The sequence below is a fragment of the Strigops habroptila genome, chromosome 4 (genome assembly GCF_004027225.2).
Source record: "Strigops habroptila isolate Jane chromosome 4, bStrHab1.2.pri, whole genome shotgun sequence".
NCBI lineage: Eukaryota > Metazoa > Chordata > Aves > Psittaciformes > Psittacidae > Strigops > Strigops habroptila.
In genome coordinates, this window is record NC_046358.1 from 59052934 (window position 1) to 59058933 (window position 6000).

Sequence of the window (6000 nt, forward strand, 5' to 3'; positions counted from 1 at the left end):
CATGGAAAGGTTTCTAGAGGAGTCTTTCTTTTCTTGGTTTACTTGTTATTTAATAACTTCCTCTTTAATGAGTAGGAGAATGTAGTCATTTCCAATAATGCTTATGTAAAACATGGTGCAGTAAAAAAGTGGTCAGACAGATCAGCTATGCACAGCAGCGTAGTTCACATGGTTGGCCTGCACCTTGTATTTTAGTACAGCTGCCTGTAATATTTCACAACTGTGAACAGTTCATTAGGCAGGAAACTGAATCCCACAAAGAGCAAACGGCATGTGCGTTTCTTTTTTTTATGATTGATAGCTAACTGGAAATGAGATTGTGGTACACACATATCTATATCTGAACTGTTCTTCTCTTTTCTGTTTTTTTGCTCCAATTGCTTTGATAATAGGATCTTCCAAACCAAAAATTTATGTAATCACATTTGTGTTCTGTTTCTTCCCTCCAAATGTAAATATTCTAATTTTTCCCACCTATTTCAACCAGTACATTGATCCAGATTGATTCAGCTGTTTCATTTTGCTCAATGTCTCACTCAGTTAAGTATTAGCTTTGTTTCCAAGGCAAAATCAGCACTTTGTTAGAAGTGAGTCCATAACTTTTCATTATCAGAGTGGAACCATTAAAATTGTTTTTTCCTGATCATTTGCATAGAAGCAAGATCAAAACCTTAGTAAATTTTAAATACCCTCTGCTATTAATTTTTGTAGATGCTTGATGCACTGTTTGATGGTCTAGATGGGATTAAGCTGATGTTTGTATCTTGTAGTATTTTCTCTGGTAATTACAACAGAAAAGAAAAACTGAAAATGCTGAGTGGAGTAGGTCAATCAGAGGATCACTCTATCCTACCTTCAAAATACGAAAATGTTGTTATTTTCAGAGACATATTCAGGGCTAAATTCAAGACTCCTGGAACACTGCTTGGAATCTCCATTTGAAAGTTATTTTGTTTACTAGAAGGTATTGTCAAGCTTACACTCACCATCTGCTGCACTTTATAACTACAGTAGGGAAATATGATCTAGCTGAGTACATCAGACACTGAGTTAGGCATTCCGAACCTCCAGTGCAAGGAGTCTACATCTCTTCATTGCTGCTAAGTTAATTACCAGTTTTCTTCCAAAATTGTGCAATAACTATGTAGTGCAATGGAAAAGCCCATGATTATGCTATTATAAAAATAACGGCTAAAAAGGCTGTGTAGATGTTCCAAAGTTAGATGTAATATATTTTTATGCTGGGGCCCACACAACTGGAAAGCAGTTCAGCAGAAAAGGACCTGGAGGGTCTTGGTGGACACCAAGTTGAGCATGAGCCAGTAATGTGCCCTTGCTCCACAGAAGGCTAATGGTATCCTGGGCTGCATCAGGCAAAGTATTGCCAGCAGGTCAGGGGAGGTAATCCTTCCCCTCTGCTCAGCATAAGAAAACACTGCATCACTATGTGGGTGACCAAGCACTGACACAGGTTGCCCACAGCTGTTGTGGAGTCTCCGGGGATATTTAAAAGCTTTCTGGACATAACCCTGCCTAACTGGCTTTAGATGGCCCGACTTGAAAAAGGAGTATTGGACCAGATACCTCCAGAGGTCCCTTCCAGCCTCAGCCATTCTGTGATTCTGTGATTTAGTTTGGGGAATGATGGGAGTTCATTCATGACAGAGTAGATTGAAAGAAATGGCTAAATGACCGTACCTGAACCTTTACCCAGCCTCCTGGTATTACTGCCACGGCCAAGCTATTTCAATAGGTGTAGAACTATTGAACCCTGGGGCTCATGTGCCATATATCCTAATAAGGCTCGTGTAGGTGGACCTCCCACAATGCATCTTTATTTCTTTATTTGCTTTCTTTGTTTTCTTCTTCAGGTCAAGTGGTCTTCAGCAAACTCTTCACCACTTTTGATTTCCCACTTTATTCACTCAAGCTGGTTAAACAGAGGCTTCTATGTGAGTTTATTTCCTCATGTAACTTGCTGAAAGTAACTAACAGTGTTGACGTGTGCTTTTTTCACCCTTTGCTCCCAGAACCAATAGACTGATCTTGTGTTCATCAATTAAACTGACTGATCTTGCAGTAAGGCTCAGTAATATACAATAATCTCTTATTCACTGCTTATTTTCAATGGCTTTCCTCCTCAGGCTCATCTGAGAGGCCATGATGCCTGGCTTGCTTCCATCCTCACTGCTGTTGTTGGCAATATTATCAGTGTGAATTCCAGTTAAGTTCATAATGAGTATCACACTCGGTGTGTGCATAAAACTTGTATCACATTCCTAACAAAGCCTGTCCATTTTGTATGTAAAATGAAGAATCTGTAACTACAGCAGATAACTTCTAAATATCAGACACCGAAAGGTGTTCTGGGAGAAAACAAAACAATACAAAACAAAACAAAACAAAACAAAACAAAACAAAACAAAACAAAACAACTTTTCTTTTCATGGTTGCTTCTGCTTATTTGCTTTTTGCATTTGACTTAGAGAAGAATGAAAATACCCTGGATTCATTTTTGCGTTTACTGTGTTTAAGCCAATTTAATTTTCAGTCGGTTCTATAGTATTTCTCTGTAAACATCAGAAGAGGCTCTTTAAGTGTTTTTACAAAAAAGTTTTCTTCTTGTCATGTGAAAAGACAAGTAGAGCAGCTCCTGTTAATGTCCTTGCTTTTCAGAAAAATTATTCCCTTGCCTCAGTATTTAATTCAGTGTCAATTAAAGCTGACAAATTTTGCAAGGTAATATGTTTTCCCAGACCAACAGATATGATTAATGAGGGACAGAAAGTCAACATCTATATGTCAAGAACAAGGAGCAATACATTATGCATCCATTTTGCAGCAAGTGATATGAAAATAAATAAGGTGGCATAAATTAATCTGAAGAAGAAATATAGAAATCCTGAAATCAAGCGTGTAAGTAGAGATCATTTTCATCCATACTATTTTTAAGTTCAAATAGATAGATCCTAATACTTCTTTGAGATCTGCTGTTAGAATGACCGAATAAAATCCTATGAATTATCTCTTATTTTATTATTGCTAATATGTTCCTTAAAATTACTTTACTGAAAGAAAAGATGTTTCAATTACTGCAGTTGATTAAACTTGTAACTTCAATGATTTTCTGGGAAAATGAATGTGTCAATATTCACAAGTATTATTTAGTCAAATACAAGAATGCTAAACAAGCATGATAGAAAAGCAAAAATACAGCATTGTAGGCTGAGAGAGCTACTTTGAGGCAGTAATTCTGCTGCTCCTGCCCTTCTGGGTAACTTTTGCATCTTTTGACTAAAATCAAAAGCTTTGATTCTGGGATTCAAGAGCCCAGATGGATGAATACTAAAAAAGAGTTGTTCTGGATAGCAACGACTTTATTTCTGAGATGAGAGAAGCGTGATGGAATTTGTGCAAGCATCAGATTTCCCTGTGAAACCTGCTTATTCTGGACTTCAGCAAGTTTTTGTTGTTCTTCATGAAATGAACATAAGAAAGGTTATCAAGGGCATCAGTGGACAGCATACTGAAGGTTTGAATCATTACTGTCTGTTTGTTGTTATTTAGAAAAAAACCCAGCTAACTCCAAAGACATCTTACTGTGGAAGTAACAGTTTTGTTCCTGAGACTTTCTTTCGAAATAATGGCTGCATTCTTTGTCACTAAAATAATTTAGGGCTTTACTTAATGTAGGTTGGCAGAAAAAGTGCATGAAGATTGTCAAAATGGTCTTGCATCAGTATTTATGTAGATAGTATTGTCTGTTTATAACCCCCTGATCTTCTCTGTCTCTGTAGAAGTATTTTTCTTTATTGCCATGGAGGTAATTATGCACAAACCATGCAAAATTCCTACGTGCACTCCAATGCATCTTCAACTCCTCTTAGCACAGTAGTGTATCTATTTAAGCTCATTTCTGAATTTCGCACATCTGCGTATGTCCAAAACAATGTGGCTTAAATGTACAAATTAGTCTGTTGGTCCTGACAAAAGAAATATTTCCAATATTCTGTGTTACCCACTGCTTTTCTGTATTGTTATTGTCATTCCATTTAGGAGTGATTGAATAGTAAAACAGGCCTCATTCATTGTTAGAAATTTCTCACAGGCTGTAAAATTCTGATCACTATGCACACTCCCTCTCAAGCCACTGGGACCACATATATCAGTAAACAGTACTGACCTATCTAGTTATATCTAATTGCAGTAGAACATAAATTACTTTCTCTGGCCAACACAGTAAGAGAGAAATGATTGATAAGTATTTTAACTTCATTTCATCTAATGAGAAAATCCATTTTTAAGGAATTGTTTTGTTTGTTTGCATTGCATAGATGAATATCCATTCCAACCCTTTGAAGGAGAAACTATATGGCTCAACACAAACGTTTCTGCTGCAATTAGCACAGCTTAACTTTCTTGCTTATCTAATAATTTCTTCCATTAAGATCTGAATATGCATAAATGAGAACATAAATGTAAACACATATTCTTATAAACATGTAATCAATTAAATTTCTAAGTCAGAATTGCGTTCTTTAAAGTACAGAGTTCTAACCTGAGAGCTGGGCAGGACGATAACCACTTAACTTGAAGTGCTGAGGGAAATAGATAGTTTATGATCAGGTTTTGTGCTTTAGGGTGGAAGGATTGGGGAAAAAGAGAAAATAAAAAGAAACAACATCATATGCAGTGGAGGAGGAAATTCTTTAATTCTAGTTGTGATCTCATTGGAGGTGGAAAAACTGCAGTCATTGCTGTTTTGGGAGCACACATCTTGCAATGTGCTAAGCATTTGGGGAAAAAAATGTGACCAGCATCAGTAACTCTCTCTGCCCGTGTATTCTACACAAATATACTGAATATGTATGCTCTGAAGTGCAGTAGGGAAAATAATTGTCTTTCTAAAAAATTATTCTGAACATGGTGGTAAAGTAGGGATCCAATCCCATATTATTCAATACATAAATAAATACACTAACTACAGGGGTCAGGAGTCATAAAGACATACTCTTATGTACGTCTTTAAAGAAAAGTGACAATATTTAAGAACATTCTTCATTTTCATTTTTATTTCACCAAGAAAATAAAAGGGCAACAGACTAGGCAGAAATTTTCCCTGAACCAACATGTTCATTCAACCTCTTTTTTGTTCTCTTTTGGCATAATTCTCTTTAATCAAATGAGTAAAACAGAATAAAAAGAAAATGTTCCTTTGTTGAATGAGTGGATGTACAGGCGAATACATCCTGTACTGGGTGTTGTTATGAAAGATGGTAAAAAGAGTTGTGTTTCAGAGATTCAGCAGCAGGTAAACAATTTTCTTTCTCTTTGGGAATTTCTTTTTGTTTTAGGCACTTTTATTTGAACAAAATGAACAGTCATCGATAGTTTCTGAGCAGCAATTAGGAACAATTGAAGCAGCCTGGAGTATGAAACAGACATTTGATGAGCCGGTATCGTGAGCCATTGATGACTGTACAGTGGCAGGGGAACTTGCATCCAGAAGGGAATGTGATAGAACATGTCTCTTTCATGTATCCTGTATCTTCAACCATGTGCTATCAGTCATTACAGATCTTCTGAGAATTACCACATGCTTCTTACTGTGCGAATACACCAGAGAATATGGGTAGCTCACTGTCAAGCACACCTTCTATTTAATATGTTTCAAAGAATCTTTCAAAAAGAACTTGTATGGAGGCAATTTTTTACCTAATATCCTGCCAGAGAAAAATTGGTTTAACGAGAGTTTTGTAAAACTTAATTAAGACTGAAAAAATATGAAATACCTACTTCTTAAAATTAGGTAAGAATGTTAGGAAATTTTTGTGATAGAAGAAGTGAGATTACTCATAGCAGGGGGAAAACAAGGCCTTTTGATGACTGTAGAGAGTTCAAATATTAAAATAGTGAGATGTCAGAAGTTTCTTCAGTGAGTTTTTAAGAGGAGACACTGCACAAAGATGCAGGTTTTAGATCTTGCACAAAAGGAAAAAA